Source organism: Nerophis ophidion, linkage group LG27 (genome assembly GCF_033978795.1).
Source record: "Nerophis ophidion isolate RoL-2023_Sa linkage group LG27, RoL_Noph_v1.0, whole genome shotgun sequence".
Lineage (NCBI taxonomy): Eukaryota > Metazoa > Chordata > Actinopteri > Syngnathiformes > Syngnathidae > Nerophis > Nerophis ophidion.
In genome coordinates, this window is record NC_084637.1 from 522,831 (window position 1) to 545,022 (window position 22,192).

Below are 22,192 nucleotides of genomic sequence, written 5' to 3' on the forward strand. Positions count from 1 at the left end.
TTGTCATGTAGCAGTATTGTAAAGACAAGTGTGTGTACCATGTTGTGTGTAACCTATTGTCATGTAGCAGTAATGTAAAGACAAGTGTGTGTACTATGGCCACCTTGTGTGTAACCTATTGTCTTGTAGCAGTATTTTAAAGACAAGTGTGTGTACCATGTTGTGTGTAACCTATTGTCATGTAGCAGTAATGTAAAGACAAGTGTGTGTACTATGGCCACGTTGTGTGTAACCTATTGTCTTGTAGCAGTATTTTAAAGACAAGTGTGTGTACCATGTTGTGTGTAACCTATTGTCATGTAGCAGTATTGTAAAGACAAGTGTGTGTACCATGTTGTGTGTAACCTATTGTCATGTAGCAGTATTGTAAAGACAAGTGTGTGTACTATGACCATGTTGTGTGTAACCTATTGTCTTGTAGCAGTATTGTAAAGAAAAGTGTGTGTACTATGGCCATGTTGTGTGTAACCTATTGTCTTGTAGCAGTATTGTAAAGACCAGTGTGTGTACCATGTTGTGTGTAACCTATTGTCATGTAGCAGTATTGTAAAGACCAGTGTGTGTACCATGTTGTGTGTAACCTATTGTCATGTAGCAGTATTGTAAAGACAAGTGTGTGTAACCTATTGTCATGTAGCAGTATTGTAAAGACCAGTGTGTGTACCATGTTGTGTGTAACCTATTGTCATGTAGCAGTATTGTAAAGACAAGTGTGTGTACCATGTTGTGTGTAACCTATTGTCATGTAGCAGTATTGTAAAGACAAGTGTGTGTACCATGTTGTGTGTAACCTATTGTCATGTAGCAGTATTGTAAAGACAAGTGTGTGTAACCTATTGTCATGTAGCAGTATTGTAAAGACCAGTGTGTGTAACCTATTGTCATGTAGCAGTATTGTAAAGACCAGTGTGTGTAACCTATTGTCATGTAGCAGTATTGTAAAGACCAGTGTGTGTAACCTATTGTCATGTAGCAGTATTGTAAAGACCAGTGTGTGTAACCTATTGTCATGTAGCAGTATTGTAAAGACCAGTGTGTGTAACCTATTGTCATGTAGCAGTATTGTAAAGACCAGTGTGTGTAACCTATTGTCATGTAGCAGTATTGCAAAGACAAGCTATACAAGTGTGTGTACTACGGCAGCCATGTTGCGTGTAACTTATTGCCCGTGCAATTGAAAAGTGGTGCAGAGCGCCTTATTTAAATGAGTTTTTTCTGCGCGTACCATCACCATGGAGACACTCAATAATTGACTGCACATTCATGTTATCATGCTCCTACTTACCTGTCGCATTTTGCTATGCTTTCAAACAAGCAACAGTTATGTACCACTTTTTATGGGCATTTTAGAAGCAGCCCTGCGATGCATCTACAATGGAAAGCACGTTGGTGTGCTCATGGAAGAGGCTGCGGCACTAACTGCAAACCTGAAGGAAAATATACCAGAAAATGCAATGTTGCACAAACTTTTTTTACATAAGAGATATTTCAATAATATATCTTCATATATGAAAAAACAACGTGATGGAAAGATACACCAGCAGACACAAAAACGCATCCATCCATTTTCTACTGCTTGTCCCTTTACGAGGCTGTGGGGGGTGCTGGAGCCTATCTCAGCTGCATTCAGGCACCACCAACTAATGGCAGGTCCAACACAGATAGACAACATTCACACATCAGTGTTGCCAATTAATCAATCAATCAATGATTATTTATATAGCCCTAAATCACTAGTGTCTCAAAGGGCTGCACAAACCACAACGACCTCCTCGGTAGGCCCACATAAGGGCAAGGAAAACTCACACCCAGTGGGACGTCGGTGACAATGATGACTATGAGAAACCTTGGAGAGGACCACATATGTTAAACTATCACTCCATGCTTGATGGTGCACCTCAAGTTTAGTCGTGCGCCATTTGCGTTCCAGCTTTCTACATAATAATTTCTGAGCTCTAGTTTCTTCTGTGAACCACGGGGTACGCCTTTTTGGAGCCTTTTTTAACTTCAGCTGTGCTATGTTATCAATGGTTTTGCGCAGGGCTTCGTTAAAGTTGTTAGTGAGGTTATCAATAGAGTCCACATACTTTGGGAATGGTGCCATTACCGAGGGCAGTAGGTCAGCAAGAGTCGTCATTGCCGTATTAATGTTGCGGCTGCTATAGCACTTATTATTATTATTAGTTTGACGAACATGCGTCCGAACCTCAAATTTTATAAGGTAATGATCGGACATTACTTTAGTATACGGGAGTATCATAACTTTGGAAACGGTGATACCCCTGACAAGCACTAGGTCTATCGTATTACCGCTGCGATGTGTGTTCATTTATTATTTGTGTAAGACCACAGCTATCAATATAGTCTGGAGCGCTACGCACGCTGGGTCCGATGGGGTATTCATATGGATATTAAAGTCCCCCATTATAATTATATTATCGCCGTGCGTCACTCGATCAGCAACAAACTCTGAGAATTCACCAATTAAGTCCAAATAGGGCCCAGGGGGGGCGGTAGATAACAGCCAGGCACAGAGGCAGCGGTGTGACAGACCTCATAATAAGCACCTCAAACGATTTATATTTATTATTTATGTTAGGACTAAGGTTAGGACTAAGGTTAAAGTTTTCGTTGTATATTAGTGCGGCCCCCCCCCCCCCCCCTTTTAAGGGGACGGGCAATATGCGCATATGTAAAGTTAGGAGGAGATGCTTCATTTAGCGCAAAAAAGCCATCTGGTTTAAGCCAGATTTCGCTGAGACCGATGACGTTAAGATTGTTGTCTCAGATGACCTCATTAACTAATAATGTTTTGGGAGACAATGATCTTATGTTTAAAAAGCTTATATTATAGGTAGTGGGCTGTTTTAGGGAATTTTTGATCTAATTATCCATAGTAGCAATATTAATAATGTTGTGTTTATTATGCGTAGTGCACTTAAAATAATTACGACCATATCTAGGAATTGATATGACGGGAATTTTCTGATTGTTTGTTTGGTGCTTTGATAAACTGAACGCATCATAGTTTACCACCTCAGTAGAACGCATGTCAGTCATAGCAGAAAAAACTTGTTCTAACTTAACTGACTCCTTACCTAGACCAGTAGGCACATGTCTTCCTTTTATAACCCGGCTTCAGGATGGAGGGAAGTGGTGTTCTGTGGGAATTAGCCTTTTGCTTTATTGTTAGCCCCGCTCGGCATCCGCGTTTCTGCTTCCGATCACAGCGCTTGCGTCTGTTCTGTAGACGGCCTCTGCTGGTTCTATACTTCACAGGCCGCTGGATGTAGCCGGCGAAGTATTCCCATGCTAGCTAGTAGGTCCAGCAAGCGCGCGTCTATCAGTCCAAAACAGTCCGATCTATCCACATCCAGAATTGTCTGGCGGCTGGAGGTGATCACGGAGTGACCGCGCGGTAAGCCAGCCATGAAATTTGCAGAATTGTCCGGTATTTTTGCCAAATTTTCCATTTCTACCCAGAGCTCCTCCTGTCCGGGCGCCGCCATCTTATATGTGTCCTATCCCCTATCTGGGAGGGGCCTATCTCCAGGTTCATGTCTTTGGAGGTGGGAGGGGCCTATCCCCAGGTGCATGCCTTTGGAGGTGGGAGGGGCCTATCCCCAGGTGCATGTCTTTGGAGGTGGGAGGGGCCTATCCCCAGGTGCATGTCTTTGGAGGTGGGAGGGGCCAACCCCAGGTGCATGTCTTTGGAGGTGGGAGGGGCCTATCCCCAGGTGCGTGTCTTTGGAGGTGGGAGGAAGCCAGAGTAGAACCCACACAGTCACGGGGAGAACATGCAAAGTCCACAGAGAAAGACCCCGAGCCCACAAGAGATAATGTGTGGTATCAAAGTTGTGACTCAATAACAATGTTGCTTGTACTTGTACTTGAGTGTGGCTAGAATATAAAATCCACCACAGTGCACAAGAATGGAAATAGCACTTTGATAAAGAAGGTGAGAAACAAAATTTCAATCAAGAAAAAATGTCTGCATGTTTTAGTATGTCATAGTCAGTTCTATATCATACATGTAGTACATAATATACTGAAGTGAATTATATTTATTTAGCGCTTTTCTCTAGTGACTCTACCCACCCAGCTATGCCGCCCCCATATATATATATATACATACACATCATACATGAGTATATAAAATACATACTTATGTCATATACATCATCATACATGTAGTACATAAAATACATACTTATGTCATATACATCATCATACACATCATACATGTACATAAAATACATACTTATGTCATATACATCATCATACACATCATACATGGAGTACATAAAATACATACAGTACTTATGTCATATACATCATCATACACATCATACATGTACATAAAATACATACTTATGTCCTATACATCATCATACACATCATACATGGAGTACATAAAATACATACTTATGTCCTATACATCATCATACACATCATACATGTAGTACATAAAATACATACTTATGTCATATACATCATCATACACATTATACATGTAGTACATAGTATACATACATATCATACATGTAGTAGATAACATACATACATATCATACATGTAGTAGATAACATACATACATATCATACACGTAGTAGATAACATACATACATATCATACATATAGTAGATAACATACATACATATACACGTAGTAGATAACATACATACATATCATACATGTAGTAGATAACATACATACATATCATACATGTAGTAGATAACATACATACATATCATACACGTAGTAGATAACATACATACATATCATACATGTAGTAGATAACATACATACATATCATACACGTAGTAGATAACATACATACATATCATACATGTAGTAGATAACATACAAACATATCATACATGTAGTAGATAACATACATACATATCATACATGTAGTAGATAACATACATACATATCATACATATAGTAGATAATGTACATACATATCATACATGTAGTAGATAATGTACATACATATCATACATGTAGTAGATAACATACATACATATCATACATGTAGTAGATAACATACATACATATCATACATGTAGTAGATAACATACATACATATCATACATGTAGTAGATAACATACATACATATCATACACGTAGTAGATAACATACATACATATCATACATGTAGTAGATAACATACATACATATCATACATGTAGTAGATAACATACATACATATCATACATGTAGTAAATAACATACATACATATCATACACGTAGTAGATAACATACATACATATCATACATATAGTAGATAACACATACATATACACGTAGTAGATAACATACATACATATCATACATGTAGTAGATAACATACATACATATCATACATGTAGTAGATAACATACATACATATCATACATACATACATATCATACATATAGTAGATAACATACATACATATACACGTAGTAGATAACATACATACATATCATACATGTAGTAGATAACATACATACATATCATACATGTAGTAGATAACATACATACATATCATACATATAGTAGATAATGTACATACATATCATACATATAGTAAATAATGTACATACATATCATACATGTAGTAGATAACATACATACATATCATACATGTAGTAGATAACATACATACATATCATACATGTAGTAGATAACATACATACATATCATGCATGTAGTAGATAACATACATACATATCATACACGTAGTAGATAACATACATACATATCATACATGTAGTAGATAACATACATACATATCATACATGTAGTAGATAACATACATACATATCATACATGTAGTAGATAACATACATACATATCATACATGTAGTAGATAACATACATACATATCATACATGTAGTAGATAACATACATACATATCATACACGTAGTAGATAACATACATACATATCATACATGTAGTAGATAACATACATACATATCATACATGTAGTAGATAACATACATACATATCATACATGTAGTAGATAACATACATACATGTACATATCATACATGCAGGAGATAACATACATACATATCATACACGTAGTAGATAACATACATACATATCATACATGTAGTAGATAACATACATACATATCATACATGTAGTAGATAACATACATACATATCATACATGTAGTGGATAACATACATACATATCATACACGTAGTAGATAACATACATACATATCATACATGTAGTAGATAACATACATACATATCATACATGTAGTAGATAACATACATACATATCATACACATAGTAGATAACATACATACGTATCATACATGTAGTAGATAACATACATACATATCATACATATAGTAGATAACATACATACATATCATACATGTAGTAGATAACATACATACATATCATACATGTAGTAGATAACATACATACATATCATACATGTAGTAGATAACATACATACATATCATACATGTAGTAGATAACATACATACATATCATACATGTAGTAGATAACATACATACATATCATACATATAGTAGATAATGTACATACATATCATACATGTAGTAAATAATGTACATACATATCATACATGTAGTAGATAACATACATACATATCATACATGTAGTAGATAACATACATACATATCATACATGTAGTAGATAACATACATACATATCATACACGTAGTAGATAACATACATACATATCATACACGTAGTAGATAACATACATACATATCATACATGTAGTAGATAACATACATACATATCATACATGTAGTAGATAACATACATACATATCATACATGTAGTAGATAACATACATACATATCATACATGTAGTAGATAACATACATACATATCATACATGTAGTAGATAACATACATACATATCATACATGTAGTAGATAACATACATACATATCATACATGTAGTAGATAACATACATACATATCATACATGTAGTAGATAACATACATACATATCATACACGTAGTAGATAACATACATACATATCATACATGTAGTAGATAACATACATACATATCATACATGTAGTAGATAACATACATACATATCATACATGTAGTAGATAACATACATACATATCATACACGTAGTAGATAACATACATACATATCATACATGTAGTAGATAACATACATACATATCATACATGTAGTAGATAACATACATACATATCATACACATAGTAGATAACATACATACATATCATACATGTAGTAGATAACATACATACATATCATACATATAGTAGATAACATACATACATATACACGTAGTAGATAACATACATACATATCATACATGTAGTAGATAACATACATACATATCATACATGTAGTAGATAACATACATACATATCATACATGTAGTAGATAACATACATACATATCATACATGTAGTAGATAACATACATACATATCATACATGTAGTAGATAACATACATACATATCATACATGTAGTAGATAACATACATACATATCATACATGTAGTAGATAACATACATACATATCATACACGTAGTAGATAACATACATACATATCATACATGTAGTAGATAACATACATACATATCATACATGTAGTAGATAACATACATACATATCATACATGTAGTAGATAACATACATACATATCATACACGTAGTAGATAACATACATACATATCATACATATAGTAGATAACATACATACATATCATACACGTAGTAGATAACATACATACATATCATACATGTAGTAGATAACATACATACATATCATACATGTAGTAGATAACATACATACATATCATACACGTAGTAGATAACATACATACATATCATACATATAGTAGATAACATACATACATATACACGTAGTAGATAACATACATACATATCATACATGTAGTAGATAACATACATACATATCATACATGTAGTAGATAACATACATACATATCATACATATAGTAGATAACGTACATACATATCATACATGTAGTAGATAATGTACATACATATCATACATGTAGTAAATAATGTACATACATATCATACATGTAGTAGATAACGTACATACATATCATACATGTAGTAGATAACATACATACATATCATACATGTAGTAGATAACATACATACATATCATACACGTAGTAGATAACATACATACATATCATACATGTAGTAGATAACATACATACATATCATACATGTAGTAGATAACATACATACATATCATACATGTAGTAGATAACATACATACATATCATACATGTAGTAGATAACATACATACATATCATACATGTAGTAGATAACATACATACATATCATACATGTAGTAGATAACATACATACATATCATACATGTAGTAGATAACATACATACATATCATACATGTAGTAGATAACATACATACATATCATACACATAGTAGATAACATACATACATATCATACATGTAGTAGATAACATACATACATATCATACATATAGTAGATAACATACATACATATACACGTAGTAGATAACATACATACATATCATACATGTAGTAGATAACATACATACATATCATACATGTAGTAGATAACATACATACATATCATACATGTAGTAGATAACATACATACATATCATACATGTAGTAGATAACATACATACATATCATACATGTAGTAGATAACATACATACATATCATACATGTAGTAGATAACATACATACATATCATACATGTAGTAGATAACATACATACATATCATACACGTAGTAGATAACATACATACATATCATACATGTAGTAGATAACATACATACATATCATACATGTAGTAGATAACATACATACATATCATACATGTAGTAGATAACATACATACATATCATACACGTAGTAGATAACATACATACATATCATACATATAGTAGATAACATACATACATATCATACACATAGTAGATAACATACATACATATCATACATGTAGTAGATAACATACATACATATCATACACGTAGTAGATAACATACATACATATCATACATATAGTAGATAACATACATACATATACACGTAGTAGATAACATACATACATATCATACATGTAGTAGATAACATACATACATATCATACATGTAGTAGATAACATACATACATATCATACATATAGTAGATAATGTACATACATATCATACATGTAGTAAATAATGTACATACATATCATACATGTAGTAGATAACATACATACATATCATACATGTAGTAGATAACATACATACATATCATACATGTAGTAGATAACATACATACATATCATACATGTAGTAGATAACATACATACATATCATACACGTAGTAGATAACATACATACATATCATACATGTAGTAGATAACATACATACATATCATACATGTAGTAGATAACATACATACATATCATACATGTAGTAGATAACATACATACATATCATACATATAGTAGATAATGTACATACATATCATACATGTAGTAGATAATGTACATACATATCATACATGTAGTAGATAACATACATACATATCATACATGTAGTAGATAACATACATACATATCATACATGTAGTAGATAACATACATACATATCATACATATAGTAGATAACATACATACATATCATACATGTAGTAGATAACATACATACATATCATACATATAGTAGATAATGTACATACATATCATACATGTAGTAAATAATGTACATACATATCATACATGTAGTAGATAACATACATACATATCATACATGTAGTAGATAACATACATACATATCATACATGTAGTAGATAACATACATACATATCATACACGTAGTAGATAACATACATACATATCATACACGTAGTAGATAACATACATACATATCATACATGTAGTAGATAACATACATACATATCATACATGTAGTAGATAACATACATACATATCATACATGTAGTAGATAACATACATACATATCATACACGTAGTAGATAACATACATACATATCATACATATAGTAGATAACATACATACATATCATACACGTAGTAGATAACATACATACATATCATACATGTAGTAGATAACATACATACATATCATACATGTAGTAGATAACATACATACATATCATACACGTAGTAGATAACATACATACATATCATACATGTAGTAGATAACATACATACATATCATACATATAGTAGATAACATACATACATATACACGTAGTAGATAACATACATACATATCATACATGTAGTAGATAACATACATACATATCATACATGTAGTAGATAACATACATACATATCATACATGTAGTAGATAACATACATACATATCATACATGTAGTAGATAATGTACATACATATCATACATGTAGTAAATAATGTACATACATATCATACATGTAGTAGATAACATACATACATATCATACATGTAGTAGATAATGTACATACATATCATACATGTAGTAGATAACATACATACATATCATACATGTAGTAGATAACATACATACATATCATACATGTAGTAGATAACATACATACATATCATACATGTAGTAGATTACATATACATGTAGTAGATAACATACATACATATCATACATGTAGTAGATAACATACATACATATCATACATGTAGTAGATAACATACATACATATACACGTAGTAGATAACATACATACATATCATACATGTAGTAGATAACATACATACATATCATACATGTAGTAGATAACATACATACATATCATACATGTAGTAGATAACATACATACATATCATACATGTAGTAGATAATGTACATACATATCATACATGTAGTAAATAATGTACATACATATCATACATGTAGTAGATAACATACATACATATCATACATGTAGTAGATAACATACATACATATCATACATGTAGTAGATAACATACATACATATCATACACGTAGTAGATAACATACATACATGTAGTAGATAACATACATACATATCTAGATAACATACATACATGTCATACATATAGTAGATAACATACATACATATCATAGATAATATACATGCATATCTCCAAAGAACAGTCATATGCTCAATGTCAATATTATTATTTCACCGAGAAAAAGAAATTCAATTAAACACTTCTCAAAAGTTTAATGGGAAATGTATAATTGATTGATTTATTTGTATTTTGTAGTCAGTGTGAAGGTTGTTTCAGTGTGGGTCAGTCTCCATACATCATCAAGGTTGTGTCAGTGTGGGTCAGTCTCCATACATCATCAAGGTTGTGTCAGTGTGGGTCAGTCTCCATACATCATCAAGGTTGTGTCAGTGTGGGTCAGTCTCCATACATCATCAAGGTTGTTTCAGTGTGGGTCAGTCTCCATACATCATCAAGGTTGTGTCAGTGTGGGTCAGTCTCCATACATCATCAAGGTTGTTTCAGTGTGGGTCAGTCTCCATACATCATCAAGGTTGTGTCAGTGTGGGTCAGTCTCCATACATCATCAAGGTTGTGTCAGTGTGTGTCAGTCTCCATACATCATCAAGGCTGTGTCAGTGTGGGTCAGTCTCCATACATTATCAAGGTTGTGTCAGTGTGGGTCAGTCTCCATACATCATCAAGGTTGTGTCAGTGTGGGTCAGTCTCCATACATCATCAAGGTTGTTTCAGTGTGGGTCAGTCTCCATACATCATCAAGGTTGTGTCAGTGTGGGTCAGTCTCCATACATCATCAAGGTTGTGTCAGTCTCCATACATCATCAAGGTTGTGTCAGTGTGGGTCAGTCTCCATACATCATCAAGGTTGTGTCAGTGTGGGTCAGTCTCCATACATCATCAAGGTTGTGTCAGTGTGGGTCAGTCTCCATACATCATCAAGGTTGTGTCAGTGTGGGTCAGTCTCCATACATCATCAAGGTTGTGTCATTGTGGGTCAGTCTCCATACATCATCAAGGTTGTGTCAGTGTGGGTCAGTCTCCATACATCATCAAGGTTGTGTCAGTGTGGGTCGGTCTGCATACATCATCAAGGTTGTGTCAGTGTGGGTCAGTCTCCATACATCATCAAGGTTGTGTCAGTGTGGGTCAGTCTCCATACATCATCAAGGTTGTGTCAGTGTGGGTCAGTTTGCATATATCATCAAGGTTGTGTCATTGTGGGTCAGTCTCCATACATCATCAAGGTTGTGTCAGTGGGGGTCAGTCTCCATACATCATCAAGGTTGTGTCAGTGTGGGTCAGTCTCCATACATCATCAAGGTTGTGTCAGTGTGGGTCAGTCTCCATACATCATCAAGGTTGTGTCAGTGTGGGTCAGTCTCCATACATCATCAAGGTTGTGTCAGTGTGGGTCAGTCTCCATACATCATCAAGGTTGTGTCAGTGTGGGTCAGTCTCCATACATCATCAAGGTTGTGTCAGTGTGGGTCAGTCTGCATACATCATCAAGGTTGTGTCAGTGTGGGTCAGTCTCCATACATCATCAAGGTTGTGTCAGTGTGGGTCGGTCTCCATACATCATCAAGGTTGTGTCAGTGTGGGTCGGTCTGCATACATCATCAAGGTTGTGTCAGTGTGGGTCAGTCTCCATACATCATCAATGTTGTGTCAGTGTGGGTCAGTCTCCATACATCATCAAGGTTGTGTCAGTCTCCATACATCATCAAGGTTGTGTCAGTGTGGGTCAGTCTCCATACATCATCAAGGTTGTGTCAGTCTCCATACATCATCAAGGTTGTGTCAGTGTGGGTCAGTCTCCATACATCATCAAGGTTGTGTCAGTGTGGGTCAGTCTCCATACATCATCAAGGTTGTGTCAGTGTGGGTCAGTCTCCATACATCATCAAGGTTGTGTCAGTCTCCATACATCATCAAGGTTGTGTCAGTGTGGGTCAGTCTCCATACATCATCAAGGTTGTGTCAGTGTGGGTCAGTCTCCATACATCATCAAGGTTGTGTCAGTCTCCATACATCATCAAGGTTGTGTCAGTCTCCATACATCATCAAGGTTGTGTCAGTCTCCATACATCATCAAGGTTGTGTCAGTCTCCATACATCATCAAGGTTGTGTCAGTCTCCATACATCATCAAGGTGCATTGCCAGCTGGCAGTCCTCATGTTTATGTGTTGGAATAGTTGAGCATGTAAATGATGATCATTGTCTGTCAAATGACGTGTCTTTTATTTACTGGCTGTGTGAAAGTCATCCATCTCACTTTATTTACTGGCTGTGTGAAAGTCATCCATCTCACTTTATTTACTGGCTGTGTGAAAGTCATCCATCTCACTTTATTTACTGGCTGTGTGAAAGTCATCCATCTCACTTTATTTACTGGCTGTGTGAAAGTCATCCATCTCACTTTATCTGATGTCTTGGTGTTGATGTCAATTAGTCTTATTGCACGTCCTGGAGGAGATGACATGGAAGTTAGGTAGTGTGTCAGGATCATTCTGTTTGTGTGCAGTGTGCAGTCAGGTGTTGTGTGCAGTGTGCAGTCAGGTGTTGTGTGCAGTGTTTGTGTGCAGTCAGGTGTTGTGTGCAGTGTGCAGTCAGGTGTTGTGTGCAGTGTTTGTGTGCAGTCAGGTGTTGTGTGCAGTGTGCAGTCAGGTGTTGTGTGCAGTGTTTGTGTGCAGTCAGGTGTTGTGTGCAGTGTGCAGTCAGGTGTTGTGTGCAGTGTGCAGTCAGGTGTTGTGTGCAGTGTGCAGTCAGGTGTTGTGTGCAGTGTGCAGTCAGGTGTTGTGTGCAGTGTGCAGTCAGGTGTTGTGTGCAGTGTGCAGTCAGGTGTTGTGTGCATTGTGCAGTCAGGTGTTGTGTGCAGTGTGCAGTCAGGTGTTGTGTGCAGTGTGCAGTCAGGTGTTGTGTGCAGTGTGCAGTCAGGTGTTGTGTTTGTGTGCAGTGTGCAGTCAGGTGTTGTGTGCAGTGTGCAGTCAAGTGTTGTGTGCAGTGTGCAGTCAGGTGTTGTGTGCAGTGTGCAGTCAGGTGTTGTGTGCAGTGTGCAGTGTGCAGTCAGGTGTTGTGTGCAGTGTGCAGTCAGTTGTTGTGTGCAGTGTGCAGTCAGGTGTTGTGTTTGTGTTTGTGTGCAGTCAGGTGTTGTGTGCAGTGTGCAGTCAAGTGTTGTGTGCAGTGTGCAGTCAGGTGTTGTGTTTGTGTGCAGTCAGGTGTTGTGTGCAGTGTGCAGTCAGGTGTTGTGTGCAGTGTGCAGTCAGGTGTTGTGTGCAGTGTGCAGTCAGGTGTTGTGTTTGTGTGCAGTCAGGTGTTGTGTTTATGTGCAGTCAGGTGTTGTGTTTGTGTGCAGTCAGGTGTTGTGTTTGTGTGCAGTCAGGTGTTTTGTTTGTGTGCAGTCAGGTGTTGTGTTTATGTGCAGTCAGGTGTTGTGTTTGTGTGCAGTCAGGTGTTGTGTTTGTGTGCAGTCAGGTGTTTTGTTTGTGTGCAGTCAGGTGTTGTGTGCAGTGTGCAGTCAGGTGTTGTGTGCAGTGTGCAGTCAGGTGTTGTGTGCAGTGTGCAGTCAGGTGTTGTGTGCAGTGTGCAGTCAGGTGTTGTGTGCAGTGTGCAGTCAGGTGTTGTATTTGTGTGCAGTGTGCAGTCAGGTGTTGTGTGCAGTGTGCAGTCAGGTGTTGTGTGCAGTGTGCAGTCAGGTGTTGTGTGCAGTGTGCAGTCAGGTGTTGTGTGCAGTGTGCAGTCAGGTGTTGTGTGCAGTGTGCAGTTTACAGTCAGGTGTTGTGTGCAGTGTGCAGTCAGGTGTTGTGTGCAGTGTGCAGTTTACAGTCAGGTGTTGTGTGCAGTGTGCAGTCAGGTGTTGTGTGCAGTGTGCAGTCAGGTGTTGTGTTTGTGTGCAGTGTGCAGTCAGGTGTTGTGTGCAGTGTGCAGTCAAGTGTTGTGTGCAGTGTGCAGTCAGGTGTTGTGTTTGTGTGCAGTCAGGTGTTGTGTTTGTGTGCAGTCAGGTGTTGTGTTTGTGTGCAGTCAGGTGTTGTGTTTGTGTGCAGTCAGGTGTTGTGTTTATGTGCAGTCAGGTGTTGTGTTTGTGTGCAGTCAGGTGTTGTGTTTGTGTGCAGTCAGGTGTTTTGTTTGTGTGCAGTAAGGTGTTGTGTTTATGTGCAGTCAGGTGTTGTGTTTGTGTGCAGTCAGGTGTTGTGTTTGTGTGCAGTCAGGTGTTTTGTTTGTGTGCAGTCAGGTGTTGTGTTTATGTGCAGTCAGGTGTTGTGTGCAGTGTGCAGTCAGGTGTTGTGTGTGTGTGCAGTCAGGTGTTTTGTTTGTGTGCAGTCGGGTGTTGTGTTTATGTGCAGTCAGGTGTTGTGTTTGTGTGCAGTCGGGTGTTGTGTTTATGTGCAGTCAGGTGTTGTGTTTGTGTGCAGTCAGGTGTTGTGTTTATGTGCAGTCAGGTGTTGTGTGCAGTGTGCAGTCAGGTGTTGTGTTTGTGTGCAGTCAGGTGTTTTGTTTGTGTGCAGTCGGGTGTTGTGTTTATGTGCAGTCAGGTGTTGTGTGCAGTGTGCAGTGAGGTGTTGTGTGCAGTCAGGTGTTGTGTTTGTGTGCAGTCAGGTGTTTTGTTTGTGTGCAGTCGGGTGTTGTGTTTATGTGCAGTCAGGTGTTGTGTGCAGTGTGCAGTCAGGTGTTGTGTTTGTGTGCAGTGTGCAGTCAGGTGTTGTATTTGTGTTTGTGTGCAGTCAAGTGTTGTATTTGTGTTTTTGTGCAGTCAGGTGTTGTATTTGTGTTTGTGTGCAGTCAGGTGTTCTGTTCAGTGTGCAGTCAGGTGTTGTATTTGTGTTTGTGTGCAGTCAGGTGTTGTATTTGTGTTTGTGTGCAGTCAGGTGTTGTATTTGTGTTTGTGTGCAGTCCAGTGTTGTATTTGTGTTTTTGTGCAGTCAGGTGTTGTATTTGTGTTTGTGTGCAGTCAGGTGTTGTATTTGTGTTTTTGTGCAGTCAGGTGCTGTATTTGTGTTTGTGTGCAGTCAGGTGTTGTATTTGTGTTTTTGTGCAGTCAGGTGTTTTATTTGTGTTTGTGTGCAGTCAGGTGTTGTATTTGTGTTTGTGTGCAGTCAGGTGTTGTATTTGTGTTTGTGTGCAGTCAGGTGTTGTATTTGTGTTTGTGTGCAGTCAGGTGTTGTATTTGTGTTTGTGTGCAGTCAGGTGTTGTATTTGTGTTTGTGTGCAGTCAGGTGTTGTATTTGTGTTTGTGTGCAGTCAGGTGTTGTGTTTGTGTGCAGTGAGGTGTTGTATTTGTGTGTTTGTGTGCAGTGAGGTGTTGTGTTTGTGTGCAGTGAGGTGTTGTGTTTGTGTGCAGTGAGGTGTTGTGTTTGTGTTTGTGTGCAGTCAGGTGTTGTGTTTGTGTTTGTGTGCAGTCAGGTGTTGTATTTGTGTGTTTGTGTGCAGTCAGGTGTTGTGTTTGTGTTTGTGTGCAGTCAGGTGTTGTATTTGTGTGTTTGTGTGCAGTGAGGTGTTGTGTTTGTGTTTGTGTGCAGTGAGGTGTTGTGTTTGTGTTTGTGTGCAGTGAGGTGTTGTGTTTGTGTGTTTGTGTGCAGTGAGGTGTTGTGTTTGTGTTTGTGTGCAGTCAGGTGTTGTATTTGTGTGTTTGTGTGCAGTGAGGTGTTGTGTTTGTGTTTGTGTGCAGGCAGGTGTTGTATTTGTGTGTTTGTGTGCAGTCAGGTGTTGTGTTTGTGTTTGTGTGCAGTCAGGTGTTGTATTTGTGTTTTTGTGCAGTCAGGTGTTTTATTTGTGTTTGTGTGCAGTCAGGTGTTGTATTTGTGTTTGTGTGCAGTCAGGTGTTGTATTTGTGTTTGTGTGCAGTCAGGTGTTGTATTTGTGTTTGTGTGCAGTCAGGTGTTGTATTTGTGTTTGTGTGCAGTCAGGTGTTGTATTTGTGTTTGTGTGCAGTCAGGTGTTGTATTTGTGTTTGTGTGCAGTCAGGTGTTGTGTTTGTGTTTGTGTGCAGTCAGGTGTTGTATTTGTGTTTTTGTGCAGTCAGGTGTTTTATTTGTGTTTGTGTGCAGTCAGGTGTTGTATTTGTGTTTGTGTGCAGTCAGGTGTTGTATTTGTGTTTGTGTGCAGTCAGGTGTTGTGTTTGTGTGCAGTGAGGTGTTGTATTTGTGTGTTTGTGTGCAGTGAGGTGTTGTGTTTGTGTGCAGTGAGGTGTTGTGTTTGTGTGCAGTGAGGTGTTGTGTTTGTGTTTGTGTGCAGTCAGGTGTTGTGTTTGTGTTTGTGTGCAGTCAGGTGTTGTATTTGTGTGTTTGTGTGCAGTCAGGTGTTGTGTTTGTGTTTGTGTGCAGTCAGGTGTTGTATTTGTGTGTTTGTGTGCAGTGAGGTGTTGTGTTTGTGTTTGTGTGCAGTGAGGTGTTGTGTTTGTGTTTGTGTGCAGTGAGGTGTTGTGTTTGTGTGTTTGTGTGCAGTGAGGTGTTGTGTTTGTGTTTGTGTGCAGTCAGGTGTTGTATTTGTGTGTTTGTGTGCAGTGAGGTGTTGTGTTTGTGTTTGTGTGCAGGCAGGTGTTGTATTTGTGTGTTTGTGTGCAGTCAGGTGTTGTGTTTGTGTTTGTGTGCAGTCAGGTGTTTTATTTGTGTTTGTGTGCAGTCAGGTGTTGTATTTGTGTTTGTGTGCAGTCAGGTGTTGTATTTGTGTTTGTGTGCAGTCAGGTGTTGTATTTGTGTTTGTGTGCAGTCAGGTGTTGTATTTGTGTTTGTGTGCAGTCAGGTGTTGTATTTGTGTTTGTGTGCAGTCAGGTGTTGTATTTGTGTTTGTGTGCAGTCAGGTGTTGTGTTTGTGTGCAGTGAGGTGTTGTATTTGTGTGTTTGTGTGCAGTGAGGTGTTGTATTTGTGTTTTTGTGCAGTCAGGTGTTTTATTTGTGTTTGTGTGCAGTCAGGTGTTGTATTTGTGTTTGTGTGCAGTCAGGTGTTGTATTTGTGTTTGTGTGCAGTCAGGTGTTGTATTTGTGTTTGTGTGCAGTCAGGTGTTGTATTTGTGTTTGTGTGCAGTCAGGTGTTGTATTTGTGTTTGTGTGCAGTCAGGTGTTGTGTTTGTGTGCAGTGAGGTGTTGTATTTGTGTGTTTGTGTGCAGTGAGGTGTTGTGTTTGTGTGCAGTGAGGTGTTGTGTTTGTGTTTGTGTGCAGTGAGGTGTTGTATTTGTGTGTTTGTGTGCAGTCAGGTGTTGTGTTTGTGTTTGTGTGCAGTCAGGTGTTGTATTTGTGTGTTTGTGTGCAGTGAGGTGTTGTGTTTGTGTTTGTGTGCAGGCAGGTGTTGTATTTGTGTGTTTGTGTGCAGTCAGGTGTTGTGTTTGTGTTTGTGTGCAGTCAGGTGTTTTATTTGTGTTTGTGTGCAGTCAGGTGTTGTATTTGTGTTTGTGTGCAGTCAGGTGTTGTATTTGTGTTTGTGTGCAGTCAGGTGTTGTATTTGTGTTTGTGTGCAGTCAGGTGTTGTATTTGTGTTTGTGTGCAGTCAGGTGTTGTATTTGTGTTTGTGTGCAGTCAGGTGTTGTGTTTGTGTGCAGTGAGGTGTTGTATTTGTGTGTTTGTGTGCAGTGAGGTGTTGTATTTGTGTTTTTGTGCAGTCAGGTGTTTTATTTGTGTTTGTGTGCAGTCAGGTGTTGTATTTGTGTTTGTGTGCAGTCAGGTGTTGTATTTGTGTTTGTGTGCAGTCAGGTGTTGTATTTGTGTTTGTGTGCAGTCAGGTGTTGTATTTGTGTTTGTGTGCAGTCAGGTGTTGTATTTGTGTTTGTGTGCAGTCAGGTGTTGTGTTTGTGTGCAGTGAGGTGTTGTATTTGTGTGTTTGTGTGCAGTGAGGTGTTGTGTTTGTGTGCAGTGAGGTGTTGTGTTTGTGTTTGTGTGCAGTCAGGTGTTGTGTTTGTGTTTGTGTGCAGTCAGGTGTTGTATTTGTGTGTTTGTGTGCAGTCAGGTGTTGTGTTTGTGTTTGTGTGCAGTCAGGTGTTGTATTTGTGTGTTTGTGTGCAGTGAGGTGTTGTGTTTGTGTTTGTGTGCAGTGAGGTGTTGTGTTTGTGTTTGTGTGCAGTGAGGTGTTGTGTTTGTGTGTTTGTGTGCAGTGAGGTGTTGTGTTTGTGTTTGTGTGCAGTCAGGTGTTGTATTTGTGTGTTTGTGTGCAGTCAGGTGTTGTGTTTGTGTTTGTGTGCAGTCAGGTGTTGTATTTGTGTTTGTGTGCAGTCAGGTGTTGTATTTGTGTTTGTGTGCAGTCAGGTGTTGTATTTGTGTTTGTGTGCAGTCAGGTGTTGTGTTTGTGTGCAGTGAGGTGTTGTATTTGTGTGTTTGTGTGCAGTGAGGTGTTGTGTTTGTGTGCAGTGAGGTGTTGTGTTTGTGTTTGTGTGCAGTCAGGTGTTGTGTTTGTGTTTGTGTGCAGTCAGGTGTTGTATTTGTGTGTTTGTGTGCAGTCAGGTGTTGTGTTTGTGTTTGTGTGCAGTCAGGTGTTGTATTTGTGTGTTTGTGTGCAGTGAGGTGTTGTGTTTGTGTTTGTGTGCAGTGAGGTGTTGTGTTTGTGTTTGTGTGCAGTGAGGTGTTGTGTTTGTGTGTTTGTGTGCAGTGAGGTGTTGTGTTTGTGTTTGTGTGCAGTCAGGTGTTGTATTTGTGTGTTTGTGTGCAGTCAGGTGTTGTGTTTGTGTTTGTGTGCAGTCAGGTGTTGTATTTGTGTGTTTGTGTGCAGTCAGGTGTTGTGTTTGTGTTTGTGTGCAGTCAGGTGTTGTATTTGTGTTTGTGTGCAGTCAGGTGTTGTATTTGTGTTTGTGTGCAGTCAGGTGTTGTATTTGTGTTTGTGTGCAGTCAGGTGTTGTGTTTGTGTGCAGTGAGGTGTTGTATTTGTGTGTTTGTGTGCAGTGAGGTGTTGTGTTTGTGTGCAGTGAGGTGTTGTGTTTGTGTTTGTGTGCAGTCAGGTGTTGTGTTTGTGTTTGTGTGCAGTCAGGTGTTGTATTTGTGTGTTTGTGTGCAGTCAGGTGTTGTGTTTGTGTTTGTGTGCAGTCAGGTGTTGTATTTGTGTGTTTGTGTGCAGTGAGGTGTTGTGTTTGTGTTTGTGTGCAGTGAGGTGTTGTGTTTGTGTTTGTGTGCAGTGAGGTGTTGTGTTTGTGTGTTTGTGTGCAGTGAGGTGTTGTGTTTGTGTTTGTGTGCAGTCAGGTGTTGTATTTGTGTGTTTGTGTGCAGTCAGGTGTTGTGTTTGTGTTTGTGTGCAGTCAGGTGTTGTATTTGTGTTTGTGTGCAGTCAGGTGTTGTATTTGTGTTTGTGTGCAGTCAGGTGTTGTATTTGTGTTTGTGTGCAGTCAGGTGTTGTGTTTGTGTGCAGTGAGGTGTTGTATTTGTGTGTTTGTGTGCAGTGAGGTGTTGTGTTTGTGTGCAGTGAGGTGTTGTGTTTGTGTTTGTGTGCAGTCAGGTGTTGTGTTTGTGTTTGTGTGCAGTCAGGTGTTGTATTTGTGTGTTTGTGTGCAGTCAGGTGTTGTGTTTGTGTTTGTGTGCAGTCAGGTGTTGTATTTGTGTGTTTGTGTGCAGTGAGGTGTTGTGTTTGTGTTTGTGTGCAGTGAGGTGTTGTGTTTGTGTTTGTGTGCAGTGAGGTGTTGTGTTTGTGTGTTTGTGTGCAGTGAGGTGTTGTGTTTGTGTTTGTGTGCAGTCAGGTGTTGTATTTGTGTGTTTGTGTGCAGTCAGGTGTTGTGTTTGTGTTTGTGTGCAGTCAGGTGTTGTATTTGTGTGTTTGTGTGCAGTCAGGTGTTGTGTTTGTGTTTGTGTGCAGTCAGGTGTTGTATTTGTGTTTGTGTGCAGTCAGGTGTTGTATTTGTGTTTGTGTGCAGTCAGGTGTTGTATTTGTGTTTGTGTGCAGTCAGGTGTTGTGTTTGTGTGCAGTGAGGTGTTGTATTTGTGTGTTTGTGTGCAGTGAGGTGTTGTGTTTGTGTGCAGTGAGGTGTTGTGTTTGTGTTTGTGTGCAGTCAGGTGTTGTGTTTGTGTTTGTGTGCAGTCAGGTGTTGTATTTGTGTGTTTGTGTGCAGTCAGGTGTTGTGTTTGTGTTTGTGTGCAGTCAGGTGTTGTATTTGTGTGTTTGTGTGCAGTGAGGTGTTGTGTTTGTGTTTGTGTGCAGTGAGGTGTTGTGTTTGTGTTTGTGTGCAGTGAGGTGTTGTGTTTGTGTGTTTGTGTGCAGTGAGGTGTTGTGTTTGTGTTTGTGTGCAGTCAGGTGTTGTATTTGTGTGTTTGTGTGCAGTCAGGTGTTGTGTTTGTGTTTGTGTGCAGTCAGGTGTTGTATTTGTGTTTGTGTGCAGTCAGGTGTTGTATTTGTGTTTGTGTGCAGTCAGGTGTTGTATTTGTGTTTGTGTGCAGTCAGGTGTTGTGTTTGTGTGCAGTGAGGTGTTGTATTTGTGTGTTTGTGTGCAGTGAGGTGTTGTGTTTGTGTGCAGTGAGGTGTTGTGTTTGTGTTTGTGTGCAGTCAGGTGTTGTGTTTGTGTTTGTGTGCAGTCAGGTGTTGTATTTGTGTGTTTGTGTGCAGTCAGGTGTTGTGTTTGTGTTTGTGTGCAGTCAGGTGTTGTATTTGTGTGTTTGTGTGCAGTGAGGTGTTGTGTTTGTGTTTGTGTGCAGTGAGGTGTTGTGTTTGTGTTTGTGTGCAGTGAGGTGTTGTGTTTGTGTGTTTGTGTGCAGTGAGGTGTTGTGTTTGTGTTTGTGTGCAGTCAGGTGTTGTATTTGTGTGTTTGTGTGCAGTCAGGTGTTGTGTTTGTGTTTGTGTGCAGTCAGGTGTTGTATTTGTGTGTTTGTGTGCAGTCAGGTGTTGTGTTTGTGTTTGTGTGCAGTCAGGTGTTGTATTTGTGTTTGTGTGCAGTCAGGTGTTGTATTTGTGTTTGTGTGCAGTCAGGTGTTGTATTTGTGTTTGTGTGCAGTCAGGTGTTGTGTTTGTGTGCAGTGAGGTGTTGTATTTGTGTGTTTGTGTGCAGTGAGGTGTTGTGTTTGTGTGCAGTGAGGTGTTGTGTTTGTGTTTGTGTGCAGTCAGGTGTTGTGTTTGTGTTTGTGTGCAGTCAGGTGTTGTATTTGTGTGTTTGTGTGCAGTCAGGTGTTGTGTTTGTGTTTGTGTGCAGTCAGGTGTTGTATTTGTGTGTTTGTGTGCAGTGAGGTGTTGTGTTTGTGTTTGTGTGCAGTGAGGTGTTGTGTTTGTGTTTGTGTGCAGTGAGGTGTTGTGTTTGTG

The 22,192-nt window shown here is 38.5% G+C and overlaps 1 protein-coding gene across 3 annotated transcripts in view; it reads left to right on the forward strand.

Moving 5' to 3' along the window:
• Positions 1-22,192, forward strand: part of LOC133544070 (kalirin-like) — a 129,735-nt gene that overhangs the window by 93,263 nt on the left and 14,280 nt on the right. The gene's annotated exons all lie outside the window — the stretch shown is intronic.